This window comes from Anomaloglossus baeobatrachus, chromosome 4 (assembly GCF_048569485.1).
Source record: "Anomaloglossus baeobatrachus isolate aAnoBae1 chromosome 4, aAnoBae1.hap1, whole genome shotgun sequence".
Lineage (NCBI taxonomy): Eukaryota > Metazoa > Chordata > Amphibia > Anura > Aromobatidae > Anomaloglossus > Anomaloglossus baeobatrachus.
Window position 1 is genome coordinate 388311422 of NC_134356.1, and position 14819 is coordinate 388326240.

A 14819-nucleotide genomic window follows, 5' to 3' on the forward strand; every position below is an offset into this window, starting at 1 on the left:
TACCAAACTATTATATAACGCACAAGTGTAGTGTATAATACACGTCAGTCAGCAGTGGCTGATAGTGTCAGAGTTCTTAATTTTTGCTCCTAAAACCTGTGTTAGGTTATTATTGCGTCCGTGCTTGGTTTTTAAAACCGCACGTGTGTGCCTGTTGGTGGCAGCGTACAGGTGCACTGGTGTGCGTTTACCAAACTATTATATAACGCACAAGTGTAGTGTATAATACACGTCAGTCAGCAGTGGCTGATAGTGTCAGAGTTCTTAATTTTTGCTCCTAAAACCTGTGTTAGGTTATTATTGCGTCCGTGCTTGGTTTTTAAAACCGCACGTGTGTGCCTGTTGGTGGCAGCGTACAGGTGCACTGGTGTGCGTTTACCAAACTATTATATAACGCACAAGTGTAGTGTATAATACACGTCAGTCAGCAGTGGCTGATAGTGTCAGAGTTCTTAATTTTTGCTCCTAAAACCTGTGTTAGGTTATTATTGCGTCCGTGCTTGGTTTTTAAAACCGCACGTGTGTGCCTGTTGGTGGCAGCGTACAGGTGCACTGGTGTGCGTTTACCAAACTATTATATAACGCACAAGTGTAGTGTATAATACACGTCAGTCAGCAGTGGCTGATAGTGTCAGAGTTCTTAATTTTTGCTCCTAAAACCTGTGTTAGGTTATTATTGCGTCCGTGCTTGGTTTTTAAAACCGCACGTGTGTGCCTGTTGGTGGCAGCGTACAGGTGCACTGGTGTGCAATTTCCAGAAACTTTGATATAACGCACAAGTAGTGAATATACACGTCAGCAGTGCACAGCATTGCAAAATGCGCAAGGGCATTGGCAAGGAACAAGGAAGTGGACGTGATGGTGGTGCAGGCAGAGGCCGAGGTCGTGGGCAAGCTCTAATTTCGCCACAACAAAGGGCCACATCTAGTCGCTCGCACGTCCTGTCCCAAATTCTTGGGGACCGCAGCAGTACACCGCTCTTGAACCAAGACCAGTGTCAACAGGTTGTTAGTTGGATAGCGGATAATGCTTCCAGTCAGATTGGCACCACCACAAACACTCTGTCTTCCACACGGTCAAGTGTCAGTAGCCGTGATACTGCACCGCACATTTCTGAACCTGATCCTCCTTCCTACCACCAGGCTGAGTACACGTCCTCCTCGGACATTAATGATCCCACACTTGGACACTCGGAAGAGCTGTTCACGTTTCCATTCACACATTCTGGCCTCTCGCCAGCTCATATTGAAGTGGGTCATGAGGAGATCGTCTGTACAGATAGCCAAATATTTGAGCAGCCACGTTCTCACGAAGTTGGCAACGTGTCTCAACAAGTGGTGGACGATGATGAGACACAATTGTCAGCAAGTCAGGAGGAGGAGCAGGGTGCGGAAGAGGAAGACGACGTGGTGGATGATCCAGTAACTGACCCAACCTGGCAGGAGGATATGCAGAGCGAGGACAGCAGTGCACAGGGGGAGGGAGGCGTAGCATCACAACAGGCAGTAAGAAGCAGGGTGGTGGTCCCAGGCAGAAGTCAGGCAACCGTTCCCCGTAACAACACGACGACACAAGGTGCCTGTACAAATGTTAGGTCTTCACGAGTCTGGCAGTTTTTTAAGTTGGATCCAGATGATTCAAAAAAGGCCATTTGCAACACCTGCCGTGCCAGCATCAGCAGGGGTACCAAAACTAGCAGCCTGACCACCACCAGCATGATCAGGCACATGTCAGCCAAGCACCCGACTTTGTGGGAAGTACAACAGAGTCGAGGAGCAGTGCTTGCTGATGTCACTGCTACGTCTTCGCTGGTTGTGCATGCGAGCCAATCCTCTGTCCATGCTGCCTGCGAACAAGCCTCCTCCACTCCTGCACCTGCAGTTGCCTACGCAGAAAGAACACCATCATCAAGCACGTCCTTGTCCCAGCGCAGCGTTCAGTTATCCATTCAGCAAACCTTTGAACGCAGGCGCAAATACACTGCCAACACCCCACATGCCACAGTTCTAAATGCTAACATTTCGCGACTGCTTGCGCTGGAAATGTTGCCTTTTAGGCTGGTGGAGACAGAAGCATTCCGTGACCTGATGGCGGCAGCTGTCCCACGTTACTCGGTCCCCAGCCGCCACTATTTCTCCCGGTGTGCCGTCCCCGCGTTGCATAACCACGTGTCACAAAACATCACACGTGCCCTGAACAACGCTGTTTCACCCAAAGTCCACCTAACCACAGACACGTGGACAAGTGCTTGTGGGCAAGGCCGCTACATCTCGTTGACGGCACACTGGGTTAATATTGTGGAAGCTGGGACCCAGTCTGAGCGAGGGACGGAACACGTCCTTCCCACACCAAGGTTTGCAGGCCCTACCTCAGTCAGTGTTTCACCCACACTCTACAGCTCCGGAATGTCATGCTCTTCAGCCTCCTCCTCCTCCTGCGCATCCTCATCCACTGTGCCCTCCACACCAGTCACAAGCTGGAAGCACTGCAGCACTGCCTCGGCGAAGCGGCAACAGGCTGTGCTGAAGCTAATCTGCATAGGTGACAAACCCCACAATGCAGAAGAGCTGTGGACAGCTCTGAAACAGCAGGCAGATCACTGGCTCACACCTCTGAACCTAAAGCCAGGAAAGGTCGTTTGTGACAATGGCCGGAACCTGGTGGCGGCTTTGAGGCGAGGCCAGCTGACACATGTTCCATGCGTGGCCCATGTGCTCAACCTCGTGGTTCAGCGGTTTATAAAGTCATACCCAGAGCTGTCTGATCTGCTGGTAAAAGTTCGCCGCCTGTCTGCACATTTTCGAAAGTCACCTACTGCTTCAGCCGGCCTTGCCGGCTTTCAGCGCCGTTTGCATCTTCCGGCTCACAGACTGGTGTGTGATGTCCCCACGCGTTGGAATTCAACTCTGCACATGTTGGTCAGGATATGTGAGCAGAAGAGGGCAGTTGTTGAGTACCTGCATCACCTAAGCCGTCGGGAAATGGGTCAAACTCCACACATAACACCTGAGGAGTGGAGATGGATGTCAGACCTATGTACCATCCTCCAAAACTTTGAGGACTCCACCAAGATGGTGAGTGGTGATGACGCCATTATTAGCGTCACCATACCGCTACTCTGCCTTCTAAAACGGTCCCTTTTGAAAAACAAACATGATGCATTGCAGGCGGAGCGCGATGAGTTGCAGCAAGAAACAGTAGTGGGTGTGGGTGATAACACACAGCCCAGCCTCGTCTCATCACAACGTGCAGTGGAGGACTATGACGAGGAGGAGGATGAAGACATGGAGCAACTCTCCGGCCAAATTGAGGATATGACATGCACACCAGTCATATCCTCGATTCAGCGTGGCTGGCCAGAGGACAGGGTAGATGAGGAGGAGGAGGAGGAGGAGGAGGAGGAGGACAGCATGTTCAGTCATCTTGTTGGTCAGGCTACTGAAGTCCTGGCTGTTAAGAGTCTGGCGCACATGGCTGACTTTATGGTAAGCTGCCTGTCTCGTGACCCTCGCGTTAAGAACATCTTGGCCGACAATCATTACTGGTTGGTAACACTGTTAGACCCACGCTACAAGGAGAACTTTTTGTCTCTTATTCCCGTGGATGAGAGGTCAACCAAAATGCAGCAGTTTCGGAAGGCCATACTCACGGAAGTAGGCAAAGCATTCCCCTCACAAAACGCTAGCGGCATAGGTCAGGAATCAGTGGACAACCGAGGCGTACAGCCGAGAGAGGCACAAGTCCAATCCGCCAGAGGTAGGGGAACAGTCTTTAAGATGTGGGACAGTTTTCTCAGCCCCTCACGTACCACAGCCCCTGAGGTGCGGGGTAGTGCCACAAGAAATCCTAAGTTTGCCCAGATGCTGAAGGAGTACCTTGCAGATCGAACAACTGTACTCCGACATTCCTCTGTGCCTTACAATTATTGGGTATCCAAGCTGGACACGTGGCATGAATTGGCTCTCTACGCCTTGGAAGTCCTGGCCTGCCCTGCTGCTAGCGTTTTGTCAGAGCGTGTTTTTAGTGCCGCAGGTGGAATCATTACAGATAAACGCACCCGCCTGTCAACTGAAAATGCTGACAGGCTGACTCTGATAAAGATGAACAAGGGTTGGATTGGGCCAGACTTCACCACACCACCAGCAAATGAGAGCGGAATTTAAAGTTTGCCATGTACCTCCACTCACCCATGGGTACACTTCTCGACTTTGGATAATCGCTGGACTGCTCCTCCTTCTCCTCATGCGCCATCATGATGACCGTTACAATAGTTAGGTCTTTGTTTCAGGTATACCCCCAGTGGTAAATTTTTTCGCCCATTCTTTGCAGAATGGACATTACAACGACAGGAGACCCGCTCCTTTGCAATGGGAACAATGTTTTGAGGCCCTCATGCACGTCTCTACCCAGGGACAACGTGGAGCCTCCCAATTTTTGGCTGCCCTGCCTAAGGGCTATACTGAAATACACCCACTTCCTTAAAATGGACACTTAATGTTTTGAGGCCCTCATGCACGTCTCTACCCAGGGACAATGTGGAGCCTCCCAATTTTTGGCTGCCCTGGCAAAGGGCTATACTGAAATAGACCCACTTCCTTACAATGGGCACTTCAGGTTTAAAGGCCATCATGCACGTCTCTACCCAGGGACAATGTGGAGCCTCCCAATTTTTGGCTGCCCTGCCTAAGGGCTATACTATAATACACCCACTTCCTGACAATGGACACTTAATGTTTTGAGGCCCTCATGCACGTCTCTACCCAGGGACAATGTGGAGCCTCCCAATTTTTGGCTGCCCTGGCAAAGGGCTATACTGAAATAGACCCACTTCCTTACAATGGGCACTTCAGGTTTAAAGGCCATCATGCACGTCTCTACCCAGGGACAATGTGGAGCCTCCCAATTTTTGGCTGCCCTGCCTAAGGGCTATACTATAATACACCCACTTCCTGACAATGGACACTTAATGTTTTGAGGCCCTCATGCACGTCTCTACCCAGGGACAATGTGGAGCCTCCCAATTTTTGGCTGCCCTGGCAAAGGGCTATACTGAAATAGACCCACTTCCTTACAATGGGCACTTCAGGTTTAAAGGCCATCATGCACGTCTCTACCCAGGGACAATGTGGAGCCTCCCAATTTTTGGCTGCCCTGCCTAAGGGCTATACTATAATACACCCACTTCCTGACAATGGACACTTAATGTTTTGAGGCCCTCATGCACGTCTCTACCCAGGGACAATGTGGAGCCTCCCAATTTTTGGCTGCCCTGGCAAAGGGCTATACTGAAATAGACCCACTTCCTTACAATGGGCACTTCAGGTTTAAAGGCCATCATGCACGTCTCTACCCAGGGACAATGTGGAGCCTCCCAATTTTTGGCTGCCCTGCCTAAGGGCTATACTATAATACACCCACTTCCTGACAATGGACACTTAATGTTTTGAGGCCCTCATGCACGTCTCTACCCAGGGACAATGTGGAGCCTCCCAATTTTTGGCTGCCCTGGCAAAGGGCTATACTGAAATAGACCCACTTCCTTACAATGGGCACTTCAGGTTTAAAGGCCATCATGCACGTCTCTACCCAGGGACAATGTGGAGCCTCCCAATTTTTGGCTGCCCTGCCTAAGGGCTATACTATAATACACCCACTTCCTGACAATGGACACTTAATGTTTTGAGGCCCTCATGCACGTCTCTACCCAGGGACAATGTGGAGCCTCCCAATTTTTGGCTGCCCTGGCAAAGGGCTATACTGAAATAGACCCACTTCCTTACAATGGGCACTTCAGGTTTAAAGGCCATCATGCACGTCTCTACCCAGGGACAATGTGGAGCCTCCCAATTTTTGGCTGCCCTGCCTAAGGGCTATACTATAATACACCCACTTCCTGACAATGGACACTTAATGTTTTGAGGCCCTCATGCACGTCTCTACCCAGGGACAATGTGGAGCCTCCCAATTTTTGGCTGCCCTGGCAAAGGGCTATACTGAAATAGACCCACTTCCTTACAATGGGCACTTCAGGTTTAAAGGCCATCATGCACGTCTCTACCCAGGGACAATGTGGAGCCTCCCAATTTTTGGCTGCCCTGCCTAAGGGCTATACTATAATACACCCACTTCCTGACAATGGACACTTAATGTTTTGAGGCCCTCATGCACGTCTCTACCCAGGGACAATGTGGAGCCTCCCAATTTTTGGCTGCCCTGGCAAAGGGCTATACTGAAATAGACCCACTTCCTTACAATGGGCACTTCAGGTTTAAAGGCCATCATGCACGTCTCTACCCAGGGACAATGTGGAGCCTCCCAATTTTTGGCTGCCCTGCCTAAGGGCTATACTATAATACACCCACTTCCTGACAATGGACACTTAATGTTTTGAGGCCCTCATGCACGTCTCTACCCAGGGACAATGTGGAGCCTCCCAATTTTTGGCTGCCCTGGCAAAGGGCTATACTGAAATAGACCCACTTCCTTACAATGGGCACTTCAGGTTTAAAGGCCATCATGCACGTCTCTACCCAGGGACAATGTGGAGCCTCCCAATTTTTGGCTGCCCTGCCTAAGGGCTATACTATAATACACCCACTTCCTGACAATGGACACTTAATGTTTTGAGGCCCTCATGCACGTCTCTACCCAGGGACAATGTGGAGCCTCCCAATTTTTGGCTGCCCTGGCAAAGGGCTATACTGAAATAGACCCACTTCCTTACAATGGGCACTTCAGGTTTAAAGGCCATCATGCACGTCTCTACCCAGGGACAATGTGGAGCCTCCCAATTTTTGGCTGCCCTGCCTAAGGGCTATACTATAATACACCCACTTCCTGACAATGGACACTTAATGTTTTGAGGCCCTCATGCACGTCTCTACCCAGGGACAATGTGGAGCCTCCCAATTTTTGGCTGCCCTGGCAAAGGGCTATACTGAAATAGACCCACTTCCTTACAATGGGCACTTCAGGTTTAAAGGCCATCATGCACGTCTCTACCCAGGGACAATGTGGAGCCTCCCAATTTTTGGCTGCCCTGCCTAAGGGCTATACTATAATACACCCACTTCCTGACAATGGACACTTAATGTTTTGAGGCCCTCATGCACGTCTGTATGCAGGGGCATTGGTGAACCTCACAATTTAGGACTGCCCTGGCAAAGGAAAATACTACAAAGACTCACTTCCTCAAAATGGGCACATTAGACTCAAGAGGCCTTCATGTACGTCTCTTCTCAGGGACATCGGAGTGCCACACAATGTTTTCACGTAAAATCTTTCATGTATTGATCTCAAAAAGTAACATACACCAGATCTATCTCACTATTGGGTATGTGCCCTTAACATTTCCGCCATGAAAAATCATTTTGGGGTCATTTTGGAAGGTTTTCTGGTGAGTCCGTAAAAATGGCGTAAAACGCGGACAAAATTGTTCACAGCTGTGACTTTTGAGTGATAAATGCTTCAAGGGGTCTTCCCCATGCTGTTGCCATGTCATTTGAGCACTCTTCTGAGACTTTTGTGACATTTTTAGGGTTTCTCCATGCTGCCGGGAGGTCATTTCACAAAAATACTCGGGTCTCCCATAGGATAACATTGGGCTCGTTGCTCGGGCCGAGTACACGAGTATCTTGGGAGGCTCGGCCCGAGCTTCGAGCACCCGAGCTTTTTAGTACTCGCTCATCACTAATAATAGCTATGGAATGGATAGATAGATAGATAGAGGGATAGATAGATAGATAGATAGATAGATAGAAAGAAGGATAGATAGATAGATAGATAGATAGATAGATAGATAGATAGATAGATAGATAGATAGATGGATAGAAAGATAGATAATAGTTATGGGATGGATAGATATATAATAGTTATTAGATAGCTAGATAGAGAGAGAGAGAGATAGATAGATAATAGCTATGGAATGGATAGATAGATATATAGATAGATAGATAGAGAGATAGATAGATAGATAGATAGATGGATGGATGGATGGATGGATAGATAGATAGATAGATAGATAGATAGATAGAGGGATAGATAGATAGATAGATAGATAATAGCTATGGAATGGATGGATAGATAGATAGAGAGAGATAGATAGATAGATAGATAGATAGATAGATAGATAGATAGATAGATAGATAGATAATAGCTATGGAATGGATGGATAGATAGATAGAAAATAGTTATAGGATGGATAGAGAATGATAGTTATTTGACATATAATAGATCCGTAGTTTATAGTTACATGATAAAGTATATATAGAGATAAATCTGCTTCATGTGATATCTATACAGTTGAGCAGATAGATAGTAGATATGGGATACATAGATGTAGCAGAGTAGCCAGTGTAGCTTTACTCCATTGTCTTTCACAGTGTGGCAGCAGAGCACATATTGTCTTATCCCCTCATGGAGTAACATCCAGGATCTGTGGACCGTCTTTGTGCTCAGTGTCACCCGTGTCTAGTGAGTGGGGTGAGTGGCAGGTGACGTCAGAGTGGGTGTGCTCTGAGATGGAGAAGGTGATGCCTGGCACTGTGTGGGGCGCAGATCCTGCTGGAGGAGCAGGCATGGTGCATGGAGCTCAGCAGCCCGGCACTGCACCACTATGGAGCTGCTGTGAGAGCACAAAGTGTGAGCTCTCATTAGGTCACAGCATGGGACCAGGAGGCCACTCCAAGGACTAATTGTCCGGCAGCAGCCCTGCCAAGGATGCCAGGAGCAAACAGTCATCAAAGTTCCCGGAGCTGCTCCTCGCCTAGCTGAATAGCAAGTGGCAGGATTCACTATTCTTCTGCATCGCATTTCTTAATTAGCAGGAGCTGAATCAGCCCCAGAGGGGAAACCCTTAAGTAAAATGAGGAACAGAACAGAACAAAAGCTTTGGATCTGGTCTTAGAAAATGACATTAAAGCCAACACAATTCTACATTCCTGCTTTACTAACTGATCACAGCAATGGTAACTGGTGTGTAGGAGACAGGACCCCCTCACCCCGAGAGGAAGAGCTGGATGCCATGCACTGAGTACAGGGACCAGTCACAAGTGCTGCCCTAAGTGCCAGTGTGATGGTGGATGGAGGGGATAAGTCTGCCTGGGACATGTGAGCACAGGACCACCTGCACCAGGAATACAGACATGTAAGCACAGGACCACCTGCACTAGGTAAGCCAACATGTGAGCACAGGACCACTTGTACCTGGTAAGCAGCCCTGTGAGTGCAGGACCACCTGCATCAGTTAAAGCAGACATGTGAGCACAGAACTACCTGCACCAGGTAAGCAGACATATGAGCTCAGGAGGACCACCTGCACCAGGTAAGCAGACATGTGAGCTCAGGACCACCTGCACCAGGTAAGCAGACATATGAGCTCAGGACCACCTGCACCAGGTACATCAGACATGTGAGCACAGAACTACCTGCACCAGGTAAGCAGACATATGAGCTCAGGACCACCTGCACCAGGTAAAGCAGACATGTGAGCTCAGGACCACCTGCACCAGGTAAGCAGACATATGAGCACAGAACTACCTGCATCAGGTAAAGCAAACGTGAGCACAAAACTACCTGCACCAGGTAAGCAGACATGTGAGCACAGAACTACCTGCACCAGGTAAGCAAACATATGAGCTTAGGACCACCTACACCAGGTAAGCAGACATGTGAGCACAGAACTACCTGCACCAGGTAAGCAGACATGTGAGCACAGGGACAGGACCACCTGCACCAGGTAAGCAGACATGTGCCCCACAAAGGGGCACTGCCACTGCCTGCAGTAGAAATTACCAGGAGTTAAATTTATCACATAAAACATTTTTACAAGCAAGACTAAAATGTTACAATATTAAATATTACAGTGTATTTTAATGAATTAATATATTTATTGATAAATAGACTGATCTAGCCATGGAGTCATAAAGATAGAGGTAGACATTGAAAGATTGATACATAAAGGATCAATACAGGGATAGATGGATGGATGGATAGATATGAGATACATAGATCGATGGATGGATAGATAGAGGGATAGATAGATAGAGGGATAGATATACAGATAGATAGATGATAGACTGATACATGTAAGTGGATAAAATATGAATAGAAGAAGCATAGATGAGTTGAGTGGTTCTTTATCAGCTCTCTAGGGACAGGTAAACTCTTCTTCAGAATAGCTTCATCTGCAGTCTCATGGGAAACCACAGATCACATAAGGTGATGCTGAGATATCCTAAAGGAAAGTAACGCTGCAGTATCTGTATATACAGTACATAGATGACTGTATACACTCTGCATCACCTGCCTGATGGATTGTGTTACCTTCACAATGAAGACATTTGACATACTTGAAAGTAGTAATTCACGCAGAATAAAGCAGCTGTCTCATTGGTTCGTGCTGCTTCCACTAATGAAGCAGTGGATTATTACTATTATTACAGTAGTTCTGCAATCTTCAGACTCACTTAGAAAGGGGAGCATCTTTAGCTAATTCTTGGCGATATAAGAATAGGGTGACAAATTATCTTGGATGGATGATCCCCTCCTAAAATCCATAAGGAACGTGTTCTGTATTGTCAATAACATAATGCAATATATCACAATTGTAATTAAATTACTGTGCATGCATCAAGTCATTTATGTAGAGTATAACATGATATCTATATATAAAACTGTTTGGTCCATTATATAAATATCATACAAGGTAGTTTTATATATATATATATATATATATATATATATATATATATATATACGTAAATATATATATATATCCGCTTTACCGATAGCGCTGTCATTCACACAGAAGATATCTGCAGGGCTTGTTAGTTAATGGAGGATTGTTGGGTCATGAGACTAATTCGTGGAGTTTAAATGAAGTGAGGCAGTCATCTATGTAAGATGCTGCTGTGTATGTATACTGAAGTTGTGTGACCACAGTTGAATGAACTCCAGACACTTTATCTCTGGAGTAAAGCTTTGCTGTCACCAGTTCCCATGGGGGACTTCATGCAGAGACAAAGAGGTAACAGAGGATCAGCACTGTGGAATGACAGTCCCTGAAGGGGAAACATGTGGTCACAATTAGACATATTCTTTGCTTTGGGCTTTTTTTAAGGTAATTATACATGGATGTAAGTGAAATCTTTAACAGCATGAAGGACTAATTTAATGTATGGAGTAGACACATTTTTGTGTCATTTTTATTTTATAAAGGTGGGGGGTCAGTGAGCTACATCAAAGGGAATCTAATCCAAGCATATAATACGGATGCAGTAGCATGTAGGCTTAATTAGCACTAAAGATATATTGCGCATGCTCTAATATGCCATTTATTCCATGTGATGAAGCCGTTTCCCCCCTTTATCAGCTCTGGTGTGTTTTATTATGTTGCTTCCTGGACCTTGGAGTCTTCATTAAGTGTTAGAAGGTCTCTCATCCACCCTTATTTATTACGTGCAAACATGGATTACAACATATAAATTATCTTCTAAAGATTATATATATTTTTGAAATGACAGCTGGTTATTATCCCTTTTGTGTGCCTGATTTTCTCTGATTTTACAAATACTATCCATGATTTCCTCTGGCATTGTCTGTTTTTCCCAAAAATTGCTGCAAACACTAAAATCCAGAAGTTCTGGCTTTCCATGTGGTGTTGAAATGTCTAATTTAATTTATTGTTTTCTGCAGATTTGATACTATATTTTTTTTAATTGTATAATATAATTTTTTATATTATAAATATACATTATACTGTATGTGAACTGTATAGCATAAACCCAATCAAGTTAAGAATAGTCTGGGTACTGGATTTTACAATGATAGAAGTCAATTTTCCGCAAATTATTCATCTTCCTTCTTCTTTACTTGAGCTACGTGTAACCCAGAGGTAAAGTTTTATTTCAGTGGAACTATTGGAATGTGATCTGATTAAGGCAAATTAAAGCTAAAATGTATAGCATCCAATCTTATAATATTATATATGTAAACACACTTTTCATTTCTCCATTCTTGCGTCTCACTCCATCAATCCAAGAGATCACATGCCGCGGTCTTTGTTTTTGCCTATCTTGATTGTTTTGTATACCTTTCTACTTAAGCAATCCCAAATAATGGGTGAAGTAATATCTTTCATATATTTACACATGTCGAACGCTACAACTATTATTCTAAATATCCAACACGCACAAAATGTAAAGTGCTGGCCTCTAAATTGTCCATCATTCGTGTCAGAAGCAGAATTGATACTTTTTTGAGAATGAAATTTTTTATTTGCAAAGTCTCTTAGTGAATAGTCCGCAAAAACATTATTTGTAAATATGTGTAAAGATACAAAGATTCTGGCATATGTCTGAGGATTGGTTTCTATCTGTAATCAAGCTGAACTATGAAAACTCTCTTAGGGAAACATTATGGAATAACCAAATGTCTGAGTTCTATACAGTCTCGTAAACTAATAGCTATCACAAAATGTGATAAGTCTATGATCTATGGCTCCAATCCTTAGAACTAAGATGGTGGGTTGACCACTAGTGATGAGCGAGCACTACCATGTTCGGATGTTCGGTACTCGTAATGAGCAGGTAATGCTCAGATGGGTGAAACTTGATTACCCGAGTATAATGGAAGTCAATGGGGAACTCAAGCATGTATGGCAAAGATTTCCCTTAAAAATGCTTGAGTTCCCCATTGACTTCCGTTATACTCAGTACTCAGGTTGCGCTTATCCAAGCATCCAACTGCTTGTAACTAATATGGAGCACCCAAGCATGGTAGTGCTCGCTCATTACTAATGACCATCTACGTCATAACATCTTATTGGCAGCCTCAATGAAAGCCATTGCACTTACACACGAGCAATTGACCAGTGTAAGTACCTCTATTAGTTATTGACAGAAATATGGTGACTTTTGCAAAGATTGAACATATGTAAAAAAAATTCAGTCTCTATAGATAAACATACCCTGCTAGAACTGAGCAAAGCGCGCTGGATTATTGCACAAATGCGCTTAGCCCATCACATATGAGTGAGTGCAATAGTTTAAGTACCTTTTTTTAATTGGATAAGAGGTTGATGGAATGTCTTAATGTTTTATTATTGCTACTATAGTAGATATGTTTACTGGTTGCTTTTACTGATGTGATGACGGTATGTGTAATCCTTCAATCATATGAAGAGTGTGTCTTTTGGGTCGGTAGACAAGGAACAGGGAGAAGCGTCCAATGGTGTGAAATGGCTCTTGTCCACAGCTCAGCTGTGTATCTGTGATTTATTCACTGTTTATCAACAATTAGAATAAAGAAGGAATGTTTTACTGTTCAATAATTCTATTACTCGAAGATCATATGTATTTTTAACACTCGAGTTAAACACAATTTGCACAATAAATATATGCTGATGTGTACCTTGCCTCAATTAGGGTATACAAAGTAGAAAATATATTCACTTACATTTTTAGTGACATGCTGCCATTTTTACAGTTAGGTCAATTTTGTGCAACATATTACATAAAGGATTATGATGTCATAGATCAGTCCCCCCCAGATTTCTTCATCAGGCATTGATATCTGAAGAGTCACATATTTATATACAACAGGACATAGAATTAGTACTAAATAACACAAGTGATGTGAAGCAAAATGATCAGTATGGGAAGGTGTTCTTAGACTTCAAAGCTTTTCCCTTTTTCCTCCACACGTAACAATGGTCATTATGGCCAAACAGTTACATTTTAGTTTCATCACACTACAGGTTTTTGTTCCTGTGTGCATTTACAGACATTAACCTGGCTTTTTTACATTTCTTTTGGAGCAATGACTTCTTCCTGGCAGGGAGGCCTTTCAACCTATGTTGCTTCACTGTGGATAACACCATAATCTAACCAGCTTCCGTCAGCATCTTCACAAGGTCTTTTGCTTATGTTCTTGGGTTGATATGCACATTTCTGACCAAAGCACGTTCATGTCTGGTACACAGAACCTGTCTACTTCCTGAAAGGTATGACGGCTGGATATTCCCATCTTGTTTTGTACTTGCGTATAATTATTTGTACAGACAAGTGAGGCCCTTTCAGGTATCTGGAAATTGCACCCAAGGATGAACCAGACTTATGCAAGTCCAGAATTTTCTCCATGAGATTTTGGCTCATTTCTTTTGACTTTCCCATGATGCTACACAAAGCAGCAGTGTGTTTCAGCTGTGCATTAAAATACATCAACAGGTGTGTCTCTAATTAACTCAGATGTTGCCAATAAACCAATAAGAAGCTACCAAAGACGTGACATCATCAAATAGGCTGTCCCATATTGTTTAAAAGCATAGTATTTTTAGTTTATGTAAACTTTTGACTGCAGAAAGTAATAAAAATGCCTTAAAACATTCTCTCCCATTATTCTGGCATTTGGCAAATATAAATATTTTGGTTCCTAAGTGACCTAAAACAGGAAATTTTTTTTATATACATATATATATGTATATATATATATATGTATATTAGAGTGGGTACCGAAAGTATTCAGACCCCTTTAAGTTTTTCACTGTTTCATTGCAGCCATTTGGTAAATCCAAAAAATTTCATTTTTTTTCTCATTAATGTACACTCTGCACCCCATCTTGACAGAACAAAACTAGAAATGTAGACATTTTTGCAAATTTAATAAACAAGAAAAACTAAAATATCACATGGTCATAAGTATTCAGACCTTTTGTTCAGACACATATTTCAGCCACAGCTGTCCATTTCCTTGGGATTCCTCCTTGAGATGGTTCTACTCCTTCATTGGAGTCCAGCTGTGTTTAATTAAACTGATAGGAC

The 14819-nt window shown here is 44.3% G+C and overlaps 1 protein-coding gene across 1 annotated transcript in view; it reads left to right on the forward strand.

Moving 5' to 3' along the window:
• Positions 1-8473: 8473 nt before the first annotated feature.
• Positions 8474-14819, forward strand: part of GRM3 (glutamate metabotropic receptor 3) — a 529015-nt gene continuing 522669 nt past the window's right edge. Inside the window, exon 1 of the mRNA XM_075345230.1 lies at positions 8474-9170. The gene's annotated coding sequence lies outside the window, so the exon portion shown is untranslated. The remainder of the gene's footprint in view (positions 9171-14819) is intronic.